Raw genomic sequence first — 13,570 nt, 5'->3', positions numbered from 1 at the left:
CAGATGGAAAATTAATAAGGAAAGACAAGCTTTAAAAAACAAAATAGACCAGATAGATATAATTGATATTTATAGGACATTCCATCCAAAACAGCAGAGTACACTTTCTTCTCAAGTGCACACGGAACATTTTCCAGGATAGATCACATCTTGGGCCACAAATCAAGCCTCAGTAAATTTAAGAAAATTGAAATCATATCAAGCATCTCTTCTGACCACAACACTATGAGATTAAAAATCAATTACAGGGAAAAAAACGTAAAACACACAAACATATGGAGACCAAACAATACTAAATAACCAAGAGATCATTGATGAAATCAAAGAGGAAATCAAAAAGTACCTAGGGACAAATGACAATGAAAACGCGATGATCCAAAACCGATGGGATGCAGCAAAAGCAGTTCTAAGAAGGAAGTTTATAGCAATACAATCCTACCTCAAGAAACAAGAAAAATCTCAAATAAAAATCTAACTGTACACCTAAAGGTATTAGAGAAAAAAGAACAAACAAAGTTAGTAGAAGGAAAGAAATCATAAAGATCAGAGCAGAAATAAATGAAATAGAAACAAAGAAAGCAAAAGCAAAGATCAATAAGATTAAAAGCTGGTTCTTTGAAAGATAAACAAAATTGATAAACCTTTAGCCAGACTCATCAAGAAAAAGAGGGAGGGGACTCAAATCAATAAAATTAGAAATGGAAAAGGAGAAGTGCAAGGGACACTGCAGAATTACAAAGCATCATAAGAGGCTACTACAAGCAACCCTATGCCAATAAAATAGACAACCTGGAAGAAATGCACAAATTCTTAGAAAAGCACAAACTGCCGAGACTGAACCAGGAAGTAATAGAAAATATAAACAGACCAATCACAAGCACTGAATTTGAGACTGTGATAAAAAATCTTCCAGCAAACAAAAGTCTAGGACAAGATGGCTTCATAAGTAAATTCTAACAAATATTTAGAGAAGAGCTAACACCCATCCTTCTCAAACTCTTCCAAAAAATTGCAGAGGAAGGAACACTCCCAATCTTATTCTATGAGGCCACCATCACCCTGATATCAAAACCAGACAAAGACACTATAAAAAAAGAAAATTACAGACCAATATCATTGATGAATATAGATGCAAAAATCCTCAAAAAAATACTAGCAAACAGAATTCAACAACAGATTATAAAGATCTTACAGCATGATCAAGTGGGATTTATCCCAGGGATGCAAGGATTCTTCAATATATGCAAATCAATCAATGTGATACACCATATTAACAAATTGAAGAATAAAAACCATATGATCATCTCAATATTATATAAACATATAATAATCTGAAAAAATATGTCATTGCCAAGGTGAAACTATTTTTAGTATTTAATAATTTAATATATTTAAGACCTGTACGTTTTCAAGGGGGCGTTCCAAATGAAATAAACATAGGACAAAGTTAGACATTGGAAGGAAAATGTTCACATGTGTGTCATGTCTTGTTTCTGCATTATTTTGGGAGAGGCCAAGGTCTCATTTAGACTCCATGAAACCTCAATTACCACAAAATCACCCACCACCACCCCCAGTGTAGGCTGCTGTTTCTTCTCTTCAGCTTTTCTCCAGGAGACCTCTATTTCTTTGTCTTGGATATATATTTGGCCCTGCATGGTAGCCCCAGAGCACCAGAGCTGGGATATTAAAATGCTTTGAGCTAAATGGTGTTAGGTGATTATTTTCCCAGGACCCCTTAAAAATAGATGTATCCAATTACTGTAATTCTAATTTTTCAAATGTTAGTGCTTTTGACAAGTTGTAGTTTTGTTTACCTATTCTTGTAGGAGCCTCGTGATTTCCCCCAAAAGAGCAACATGAAGCTGGAATTTTCCATTTATCAAAGAAAATTGCATGCATTTTCCAAAAGTAAATTACAGACCAAAGGTATTTGTAGATGAATAGAAAACGATGAGAAAAGGAACACTCTGCTGTGTTTGCCTACTTGTAACTTCAACCCCAATTACCTTTTGAAACACTCTTTGGATATCTAAAAAAATTTCAAAAGGCACATTAATGGGTGTGTTGAAAATAGAACCCGACTTCCTTCTGGAGCTGAACCCAGCTCCAGACCCAGAGCACCACTATTCAGCAGCTTAACCTTAGCAGAGTCTTTTTCCTAAGTTTCCTGGAGTATGTCCAAGTTTCAGTTCTTAAAGTTCACCGGCCCCCAGCACAGCAAAGTTTACATTCTACTTTCTGATCACTCATATGCCAAGGGCAATTAGGAGGTCCTTCACACCGTGTCCTGCCCTGAAGAAGAGTGGCTTATTGAAACCCTTGTCACATATATCTGAACAAACCCTTTTATTTAAGAAAAGGTCAGTAAAAGTAGTGCCAGGGATTGAAGCACAAAGGATTTAAGGGACTGTTTCAAAGGCTGTCAGCAAACCGAGGGCAGACTTGGAACTTGAATTCAGGTCTCAACTTGCTTTTCAGCAGGAACATGCTGCTCTAAGGATAACTTATGATTTCTTCATAATATTTAATGAGATAAAGGCATCATCCCTGTGGTGGTGTTTTCTCAGCATTTACTCTCCATTTCCATTCTTCAACTCACTCTCTCCTGCTGTGTGTGTTCTGGAGGCTGATCAAGGATGGATCAACTGGGTGCCTTGCTCTTCTGTTCTACAAGGCTGATGGAAATCATGGGAAAGAAATGAGAGAGTGGGAAACAGAAAGATCAGAGCACTTAGCCCTCCCACATGGTCCCTGCTTTAGTTCAGGCTTGGCAATGTCTGCAGCACTAGGAATATAGCAACGAGAGCAGCTCCTAATCATGCTCCAATAACACCACTTCCTCCCTCTGTTCCATCGCGTCTAGGGGTGGAAAATTTTTTCCACTACTGCTAGTCTTTAGAAAGGGACTTGTGGGTTCCCTAGCTTTGCTCACACCTTGGTAAACAGCCACCTCATTAAGAAGTATCTTTGACAAATTCCAGCTCAAGGTGCCATGGTTAATGCTGGAGTCCTCACATGTCGTGAACACTCTGTGTATATAATTTTTAAAAAAGTGTAATTTACTTTCTTCTCCTGCCTACAATTATAGTGTGTATCCTGTAGCTGGATAAGAGATAAGCAAACTCTGCCACTAAAAGACAGGTATGCACTTGATGTCTACATAAGCAGAGATGTTCTTCTTTTAGCAAGAACTTCTTATCATGTGGGTATCTTACTGCCCTCTGTCTGCTGTGGTTTCTGTGTCTTGTTCAAGGGTCTTGATTTCATTCATCATATCCCCTATGGAACCTTTCCAGGCAGGGCAATGTTTGAAGAAAGGCAGCCAACAAGGCAGATACCGTTTTGTTTCCAACTGTGAGAGGGGAGTTCTGGTATTCAGAACAGGAGATAATTCTTTATTTTTGTTCTTGGGATATATTTGGCATTTCTAAACTGGTATGCATGTGATATGTCCCCAGAACTCTGAAAATGTATTTAAGTATAAGTTTAATTTCTTTATTGTATGCTCCTTCAACTTAACTTTGTTAAATCACGTTGACCCTTGAACAGTGCGGGGTTTAGGGTGCTGATTCTTCACAGTTGAAAATCTGCCTATAACTTTATAGTCTGTCCTCCGGATCCACAGTCCTGCATCCTGGGATTCAACCAACCTCAGATCATGTAGTATTACAGTACATATTTCACGAAAAAAAATCTATGTATAAGTGGACTAGTGCAGTTCAAACCTATATTGTACAGAGGACACCTATATTCTACTCTATTCTGAAAGTGGCCAGAAAATTCTTTTCTGTTCTGAAAATTCTCCAAGATTAACAGAAAGATCATGCCAAAATATAGCTTTCTCTCTTACATGTTCCTTCTCAATTTTATTTTTACCACTTGATATATTTTATCTTATTTATTCTTTAATTGTTTGCTGGTTCATTAGATTAAAGATTTAATTTACTATTTTACTTTTAAGCCTTTCCCTTATCATGCAAGCTGTGTTCCATACAATGCATGAGAGAGAAGAAAATTTTAAAGAAAAATAAACAATAGTTTGACTTTCATGTTACTAATAGTTAACAATCAATTGAAACTATTTCCTGGGAGCTTTTTTTATTTATAAATTACTACACTAGGCTCAAAATAATAATAAAAATAAGGTTTCAACTAAAAGCATGCAGAAAGTGTCAATAAAATCCTAACTATGGAGTCTTGGGGTAATTGATAATTGCCTATACTTATGTGCTTTGCAGTGTATCAATTACTTAGTCAACAAATATTTTCTACACCTCTGCTAGTATACAAATCAATTTTGGAGTGATATCAAAAACATATATTCTCTACCTTAAAAAAAAAAACCTTAAACTTGATTTTGGAAGAAAATCAGGTATTTTTAAATGAAATACAAAGAGAGTGGCAAATAAGCATTTCAAGCAGTACAGAGAAGTGCAGTGGAGGCTCTTATCTGGGGTTGGAGACTGAGGGCTCTAGTCTCAGCAACAAATCAGTAACAAATATCAATGACAGGAACCACGAGGCCTAGACAACTGGGTGACTGTGTATACTTCTAGTTATTGATTCAGTCCTCAAAGGAGATGAAGTAAATACTGGTTAATTGAATAATGGAGTGTGTGTGTGTGTGTGTGTGTGTGTGTGTGTGTGTGTGTGTGTGTGTGTGTGGTGACATATGCTAGTACTTTGTTCTGTGAAGATAGGTTAAAAGAACCTTCATCCCTCCCTTCAGTATAGAAAGATGCAACTTGAGACACCACAGAAAGTAGGGAAATATACCTGTTAATAAATTTCCAGGATTTACTCCCTGGGTTTGATGGTGAGGGTGAGGTTTAAAGTCTAAAATCAATAGTGTGCAACTGATAAAATAAAATTCTATCAGTTGCTAAACAGTTACTAATAGGTGGTTGGTAATTCAACAGGTGGTACATTCAGGCAGGCTGAAATACAAGTAGGTTGAATAATTACCTAGAAAGGGTCCAGTGTAAAATGTTAAGAAAATAAAATGTTGTTCAGACACTTCCATATAACATCCCTAGAATGGAATACATCAAGGCTTTTCCTTCACCTTTATGTACCTTTAATAGAATGGACCTCTGGGAGTCCAGGTCATGAGAGATAGATCCAGGAAAGCGTCAACCAAGAGTCTTCATGCCTCTTTGTGTTGGTCAGAAAAGGCTGAAAGAAACTTCCGAAGAGAAATGACAAATGTTAGAAGACGGGTAGAATGTGGGCTACTATTAGATGGTATCGTAGCAGGGAAACCAGAATGGTCAGAATCCTGTCCCAAACCATAGCCACCTCTTTTCCAGATGAGGTATCTCCAGAAGACACACACAGAAACCACACTGCTGATCTCAGGTAAACTGAGCTAAAACATGTGGGGAGCCCAAAGACCTACTGGGCTTTCTCCCACCTGTGTGTCCAATCTCATGAACTTGTAAGAGCCCACTGCCAAACCCTGCCATGGTTGAAGTATCTTTTATCATGGGAGAGACAGAGACACAGAAATAAGCAAAAGAAAGCAGCTGGGCTTTGATTTGCATTTCTCTGATAATTAGTGATGTTGAGCATCTTTTCATGTACTTTCTGGCCAAACTAAAATGAGGTTTCACGTCACACTAGTCAGAATGGCCAGCAATAAAAGTCTATAAATGATAAATGCTGAAAAGGTTATGTAAGTTGGTGCAGCCACTATGGAGAACAGAACGGAGGTTCCTTAAAAAACTAAAAATAGAACTACCATATGATCCAGCTATCCCACTCCTGGGCATATATCCAGAGAAAACCCTAATTCAAAAAGATACATGCACCCCAGTGTTCATTGTAGCACTATTTACAGTAGCGAAGACATGGAAGCAGCCTAAATGTCCATCAACAGAGGAATGGCTAAAGAAGATGTGGTACATATATACAATGGAATATTACTCAGCCATGAGGAAGATGGAATAATGCCATTTGCAGCAACGTGGATGGACCTAGAGATTATCATACTAAGTGAAGTTAAGTCAGACAGAGAAAGACAAATATCATATGATATCACTCATATGTGGAATCTAATTTTAAACAATGATATAAATGAACTTATTTAAAAAACAGAAACAGACTCACAGATTTTGAAAACAAAGTTATGGTTACCCAAAGGGGAAGGGGGGGAGGGAAAAATTGGGAGATTGGGATTGACATATACACACTATTACATATAAAATAGATAACCAGCAAGAACCTACTGTAGAGCACAGGAAACTCTACTCAATATTCTGTAATAACCTAGATGGGAAAAGAATCTGAAAAAGAATGAATATATGTATATGTATAACTAAATCACTATGCTGTACATCTGAAACTAACACAACATTGTAAATCAACTATATTCCGATAAAATTAACTAAAAAAATAAAAGAGCGGGGCTTGCTCTGAGAGTAGGGTTGTCAGATAAAATAAATACAAGACACCTGCTTAGATTTTCCTAGAGGGTGACATCAGATACCCAATGAGAGATCTGCCATTTATCCCATCTTGTCAAGGATTTGTGAGAGTGGCGACTAGGAGAGACTTTCTACCCCCATTTATTTCCTCTACATTGCTCTCTCTGTTTCACTTTTTGATTCCCAAAGTGCATCTGTGGCCAGCCCAGGTGTGGCCTGTCCTTTGAGGTCACCATCTACACAGTTTCAGTAGCTCACTAGCCTCCCCATGTGGTCACTTCTTTTTCCCCTTCTTGACAGACTGCGATGCTTATACCCATCCTTGGATATTACTCTCAAGAGTCCAGTGTCATTGTCAACCATGAGAAATTTCTATCTTGAAACATTTTTATCTCCATATTGGAAAATTTTATTAGCAGCCCTACTATAGAGGTTATAAAAAGTACAACTATACTGTTCAGCAGTTTAAATGATTTCACCCAAGGAGATGCATTTATTTACATCAGCCCCACTCACCCTCTCCTTTGCTCCTCCTGCCATGTGTGCGGGCCTGGGCGTGCACATACACACACACACACACACACACACACACACACACACACTCATGCACACACAGTAGATATTTCATGTGAGAACTGATATATATCACATGAATTTTAGATATATAATTGGAGCAAAAGAAGGACATCTACTGAAAATAGTTTTGGGGAATTCTCTGGTGGTCCAATGGTTAGGAATCAGTGCTTTCATGCTGTGGGCCCAGGTTCAATCCCTGGTCAGGGAATTAAGATCCTACAAGCCATGCAGCCAAAAAAACAAAAGTATTTAAATCTCATTTTATTTTTTCACTATTCAAACATTATTTTTCTCTCTGTGCTTATCTAGAGGTCTTTTGTCCTCTATAGTCTGTTTCAAGGGCCTGTCCTCTTCTTGCCCTGTTCAGAAATGATCACCTTCCACACCCCACTCCTACCCACCACTCCATCTTGCCCAGCAGACAAGCCAAATAATTACAGATCAACACCCTCAGTCAAAATGCTCACCAGGTAATGAATGAGTCCCCCATGTTAGCAAGTAAGCAAAGAAAAAAAATCAACTCTGCTAATATTTCTAGTAGTCTGGAGGAGAAATGCATGATTTGAATGGGAGCATTTAATTGTCATTATCTGGAACAGCTACTTCATTTAAACTTATCTTTTATTTAAAATAAACACCTCAATGCTCAAATTTCTTCCTGAGACATTTTTAGCAATAACTTCCAGTTGTCACTTGACAACAATCATATTTAATTGTTGTTCCTGAGATGTTCCAGCACTCTATTAAACACAGATTACTCTAGATGGAATAAATGAATAGCAAAGATGCTGGCCAAGAGCTCTGAACACGTCAGTGGTAACAGTGAGTTACAGCACCTCTCATAAAAATACAGGAAGGGTCAGCATGAGAGCTTGTTAAGAGTTCCAGGTCATCAATTTCTGTCTGAATTTTCAAAAAACAAGTGTATTATTGACTGTATCTTGTGAGGGGGAAGAAGATGAAGTTCAGATTTCTTGATTGGAATGTTATTTAGCTATTTTATTATATCTCTCAAAGTTATAATTCAGGAAGAGAATGAAATATATCTTATTCCTTATATCAACTTGTAAAAGGTAGATAGTTTTATTAACTGAATTTTAGTTCAATTTCATTTTCACTTTATTTTTATTATTACTATTGTATCAAGGACAATAACTAAGTATTACTTTTTCACCAGTTATTAAAACAGTGTTTTAATATAAATGAGATTAGCTCAACAAATGTCAGAATAAAATTATAGAATCCTCTTTTCATTCACATACAGTTTTATAAGCATGCCTTTCATTTGCTTCAATCCAATCTTGAATTTTTCTGAAAATTCTAGAAAGAATAAACTTTTCTGACCATTTTTAAGTCATTTTCAGGTCATATTATAACTATTTTTCCTTTAAATAATGACGATGAAAAGTGTTTAATTAGTCACATCACTGAACCCGGCTATACAGATGGAGATCACTTTGGTGCTTTGTACCATGTCACAAGTCCAGATGTCATGCTCTGGTACTGAGCTAAACACTAATTACAAAATCATTACACAGAATTATTATTATTGTTATTTTATGACAGGTGGGTGTTAACATCTGAGCATGTTATCAATTAAAAAAACACTCCTTTTTAAAAACATGTGCCATACATATTTTCTCTGCACATAATAAATATATCAATAAATGATTTTATTTGCTATAAAATGATCCATTCAATGACAGTAACCTCCCATCATTTATTCAATAATTATTTTCTTAGTTATTATAATACATTTTCATAGTTTTACTGTTTTAAAATTGCTTACACAAGCATCCCTGTGTATCTCTATGCACAGGAAAAGCAGGGGATGTGCATTTTAAGACTTTGAGAGACATTTCCAAATTGTCCTTTAGAAAGTTTGTAACAATGCATGTGGTCCAATAATAGACAAGGGCATCTTTCTACTGATCACATTGAATATCTATTTGACAAAATTATAGGAAATGTGATATCTGGTTATTTAATTTTTATTATAAACAAAATATCTTTTCACATGTTTATTGACTATTTGAAGTTCTTTTATAAATTTCTTAGCCTTCTTAGCCTTCATTAGACTTTGTGTGCCATTCATGTTGCAAATATTTTTCAGTTGATCAGTTTCCTTTTGTTTTTTATTATATTTGATATAAAACCTCAATATAATTATTATGGTGATTAAAACAAAGTGTCTCTAGCACCAGAATAACAGTACATACAAATATAGAATAAATGTGGTGCGATTTTAACATCCATACATTGAGTGGGAACTGAGGGGAAATCTGTCTTCATGATGCAGGGCACGGGCTTTGTGAAGGCTGCTCCTCTCAGCCCCCACCTAATATTATCTAGATGTTTGAGGGTGTCAGAAATTTTACCTCCAGAAAGGCGAGCACTGTTTCATGGTGTCAGTTATTGTCTTGGATTGCAAAAAGTGTTTCGTGAAAATTAAACGATGAGAGTTGGTTTCCTTCTACGTTGCTTTGCCTTTAGATGATGGTTTTGTTTCCACGTACATTATGGTCTATAATCCTGCATAGTGACCCATCGACAAGGGTTAGCCAAATATTCTGAAGCATCAGCCTGAGAATTTTAAATGTAGTTTTCATAGAAAATAAGAGCAAGCTTGTCCTACTGATACTGACTGCCCAGGAAGGCTCCTGTACTTTGACAAAAGCTGGTGAAATGTCTTTTTATTGAGACATTATTTTCTTATAACAGATATTCATTGAATATTCTGTATCAAGCCCTGTATTCAGCACTGGCAGACTAAAGATCTGTCTATCTATCTATCTATCTATCTATCTATCTATCCATCCATCCATCCAACTACCTATATCAACTTATCTATCATCTATCTACTTATATCTAAACTATGTATCTATATGTATCTATGTTTCTTTCACCTATCTATCTATCACATGTCATCCATACAACATAGATGTAGATATATAAATATGGATTTATTTTTTATCCTCAGGAAAACCAGCATTAAATGAGGATCTCAAATGAATGTGAAGGCAATAAGAGGGCAAAAAGTGGAGGAATCTAATTCAAGTGCGCAGTTCAGGGACGGCTTCCTTGGGAAATTACACTGAAACTTGAAGGACAAGTGCATTATGTGGGTAAATAACTAGAGGGAGGGCTATAACAGACTAAGGAGGAAGAGGTAAAATTTAACATGATTATTTAAAAATTGTGCCATGGAAATAAAGGAAAAGTAACAGGAAACTACCTTAAGTCAGTGTTTCTCAGGCCTGTCCATAAAAAAATAATTCTTGGGAACTTTAAAAAGTTCAGATGTATGGGAACTATCCCAGGCCTACTAATAACTTTAAAGAGGCCAAAGCTGGTATTTTCAGTGATGTTAATCTTGAAAATTACAGGTAAGGAGAGAGGCTAAAGGAGCCAATGCAAACAATCATAATTCTAAGCACAGGGAAGAAAGATAATGATTATTATTCTTAAGTATTAAAACCAAGCTTATAACTAATGCACAGAAACAGACACCTAAGACAATATTTGAAATGAAGTAATGAAAAATATATCTGTAAAGCTGACTGTACACTTACAAAATAATTTAGAGAAAATAAAATTTGTTTTTTCCAGTAACTTTGGAGAAACATATTAAGATTTAGGCAAATAAAGAGGAAGAAATTTGAATTCACTTAATGACCAATAAGAAATAGCAGGTTTCTTGACTTAATCACCTTATTTGCTAAGCTAATGAAAGGCTCTGGAAACAGCAAACGTGTGAGAAAATTCTTATCGAAACTCAATCAGAAGGTCTCTCTCAAATTGAGGAATCTTTCTCTCTTTCTCTCTCTCTCACACACACATATACATACACACATACATACACAGGCACCAGCAGATTTTAAATACAAAATCAATGTAGATGCTATGCATATATAATAATTTTTAACATTTAATATAAAAAACAAAGATCAATAAATAGGTTGTTCAGACATAAGAAATTTTAATATTTTGCAATATTTGTTCCATATTTCTGAAGAAATAAAAGAGCTGTAGTTGAAGTCTCTTTTGTACTGCCCTTCTTTGTGTGAGTTTTCTCATTTCTCCCCTTGTAGAAGATGCCATTTTACTGAGTATTAAACATTTAGATCTAAGTCATCTTACTTAAATGCTGTACCTTATGAACCTACCATGATTATTTACACATTTCTCTATTAATGGACATTTAAACTTATTCCCAACTTTTTATATTACAAAATGTTGCAATAAACATCATATCTTTATCTCTTTATGCTCATGTATCAAAGTTGTCCTTTACAGTTTATACCTAGAAGTGGGAGTTCCGAGTTGCAGTATATGCTAACATTACTAAACCTCATCCTTTTCCTCTATTTTTGTTTTCTCATTCTTCACCCTACTTCTGCCTAATCACAGTCACCAAAAGGGTGGTAGAATTTTGGGGTGTGTACTTCCTTGGTAACGAGGGTTGGCTTAAAGCACATAATCCTTTCAAGAACGTCATGCAGTGTATAGACTTAGTTCCATTTTTGAGTTGAGGAAGGCAATGTTAAAGCAAGCAAAAAACATTATTTAGATCTCAGCTAGCAAATGGCATACTGGGACGCAAAAGTCTGGGCTGTTTTAGTTAAACTCAAAAGTCACAATCGAAGATGAATTTATTTAATTATTTTAAAGTTTATTTTATTGAAGTATAATTGATTCACAACGTTGTGTTAATTTCTGCTGTACAGCAAAGTCATTCAGTTATACATGCATATACTTTCACCAGGTCTTATTATTTGGACTCTTCTCCTATATTCACACCTTTGAAGGTCTTATCAAGTCTCTGGGCTATAAATATGACCTATATTCTGAAGACTCTAATTTATATCTCCAGCGTGGATCTTTCCACTTAATTCTAAACTCAACAGATCCATTTAGATGTGTACTAGGCACCCATCACACAATCTATCAGCAAATTCTTAAAGCACTACAATTGATATATAGTTTGTGTATATCTGTAACACACACACATGACTAATGGTCATTTAGACTTTCAAACATTATTCCTTCTTATTTTTTTCCCCTAAATTTGTTGCAATGTGAGTTCCCATTTTTTTCTTCTGTCTTTACTCAGCCAATGCTAACGATTGCACCATATAGTTAAACATTAGTTATAAAGTTTACCCTTGTATTTCACTATTATGAGAAGCAATTTGAGACTGTGCATCAGAGCTACTTATTATTAAATCATGGGGATACTATTACTTCCCCAATGGGTTGGCCCTAACCTAACCTCCACATCCTTATAAGCACATGTCCATGGGCATATTTTTAAGTAAGAATAGTTACTCATACAGTCTCATCAACTGAAAAGAAGCAAAGGAAATCTGGAGCAAAAAGCTATGTAACATTAATGGTCCATTTTCCATTACAAGCGCTTCTACAAGAATAAGCAAATATAAAAGTGATGGTGTATCTCCTCCTCACTCTTGTGTTATGGCATATCTCAATTCCTAGTCTAGTTGTTTGAAACTAGTTGTTTCAAACATTGTTTCATCAAAATTGCATGTATATGAAAAACCTTCAGTCTCATCCCCTGTTTCTTGATATTTGTGTTTGAGATGGAAACCACACCCCATCGTGTCTGTAATTTGTGCATGACTAGTTGCAAAACTTATAATATAACCTGGGCTGGAAAAATAAAAAGAGAAAACTTACAAGGGGTTATAGAATCATATCAGAGTGACAAAGGCTGAGATGCACCAGTCTCAGAAATGAGCTTGAAGCGAGTACTGGCTACAAAGCAGATTCTTTTGACTTCACTCATCTTTGTTTTGGTCCACAAATGTTCTCCATTCTTCTCTTATGTCTCAATCTGCTTTCTTCTGATTCTTTTGTTTGTGAGGTAGAGCTTGGCCTCTAATAATTCTTGAGCTTATGTGTTACTATTTCCATCATCAGGCATAATAACTTCCTCTTAGTACCAATATCTAATTCCTAGGGAAGCGTCTCTATCTGATGCTATCAAATATTGCCAAAGAATTGAAATTCTGCTCCAATGAATATTTCATTGTCCTTAATTGTATATTGAGGGAGTGGGCAGTTAATGGAAATTATCTTAATAAATTCCAAAATTGTCCATTTAATATACATGTAATGAGTTAAGTCACATGATGCCATTTTCTCTTTTGGTTCAGCACATATCAAACAAACCAGCCCAAAGTCATGGTCTAGACATATGATGCCTTGGATTTGTGAAAAAATAAAAAAGGGAGGAAGAAGGAACCTCAATCACATATCCTATTAGGCTTTGCTAAAATCCACACTAAATAAACTTTATTTGCCAAAACTTGGGAGGCCCTCCTAGATTTCATTCCATTCAATTTATCCATATGCTATTCAACACACACCTTCCATGGAAGGTGTCTTGGTTTCCACACTCATTCCCACATTTTTGCATTAATCAAACTATCTTCTCATCCCCGAGATGCCCTCTCTCTTGCTTACCTAATTTTACCCACGCCTCAAGGCCCTCCCCCAGTCTGTTTTTATTAAACTTTTATTTTTAATACACACTGTCCAGGGTT

Source organism: Orcinus orca, chromosome 7, assembly GCF_937001465.1.
Source record: "Orcinus orca chromosome 7, mOrcOrc1.1, whole genome shotgun sequence".
NCBI classification, from domain to species: Eukaryota; Metazoa; Chordata; class Mammalia; order Artiodactyla; family Delphinidae; genus Orcinus; species Orcinus orca.
This window is presented reverse-complemented; position numbering follows the sequence as displayed.